Source organism: Meleagris gallopavo, chromosome 13, assembly GCF_000146605.3.
Source record: "Meleagris gallopavo isolate NT-WF06-2002-E0010 breed Aviagen turkey brand Nicholas breeding stock chromosome 13, Turkey_5.1, whole genome shotgun sequence".
NCBI lineage: Eukaryota > Metazoa > Chordata > Aves > Galliformes > Phasianidae > Meleagris > Meleagris gallopavo.
In genome coordinates, this window is record NC_015023.2 from 18,039,547 (window position 1) to 18,040,291 (window position 745).

Consider the following 745-nt stretch of genomic DNA (forward strand, 5'->3'; position numbering starts at 1 on the left):
TGAGGGATCTTCCCTGAAATAAAGTATTTTGATAACCAGTTCCTCCTCTCTCTCGTACCTTGGGCATCCTGTGCTTTTTATCCCTACGTAAGCAGCCCCTTGGGGCGGGGGGGGTGGTTGACACCCCCCCCCATTACCCAAGCCCCTTTGTGGCCCCCCCCCAGCTCCCACCTGAGCCCTTTCCAAGGTTGCCCAATTTGGGATTTCTGCTCCAGGTTCACAGCAGCCCCGGAACGTGACGGTGATATCACCGCCGCGCTTGCGCAACGGAGCGGCGCAGTGACAGCTCCGGGCACGGGGATCGTCCCAGCCTTGGCTGGGAGCTCGGCTTCCCCAAGGGGTCACCGTGCCGGTGGGCTTTACCCGAGGACCCCGTTCGTATTCCCATCCACCGTCACCCCGACTTCTTTAGGCTGTGACCCCAAAGACCCCATGGCCGTCGCTGTACCAAAGCCCCCTTCGCCCATCTCCCCTCCCGGCGCGCACACACACACACACGGCAGGCCTGGGGCAGCCGCTTTCCCAGCTCCCCTCCTCGCAGGGCTGGGACACGCCGGGAGAAGGAAGTGCTGCGGCTGCTGGGAGGAGGAAGGCAGCCCGAGCTGGAGTTTCCAGGTGTGTGTACATCACCTGCACTAACCCTATATAAAGGCGGGGACGGCGGCAGCGCTGCCACTCGGGGCCGCGGCGGGTTGCAGCTCAGAGCAGCCCGACGACGTCCTGCAGCCCATGGTAATGCGGGGGG

The 745-nt window shown here is 63.9% G+C and overlaps 1 protein-coding gene across 1 annotated transcript in view; it reads left to right on the top strand.

The window, feature by feature from the left end:
• Nucleotides 1-745, top strand: part of LOC100541930 (zinc finger CCCH domain-containing protein 18-like) — a 19,701-nt gene that overhangs the window by 305 nt on the left and 18,651 nt on the right. The window lies entirely within an intron of this gene.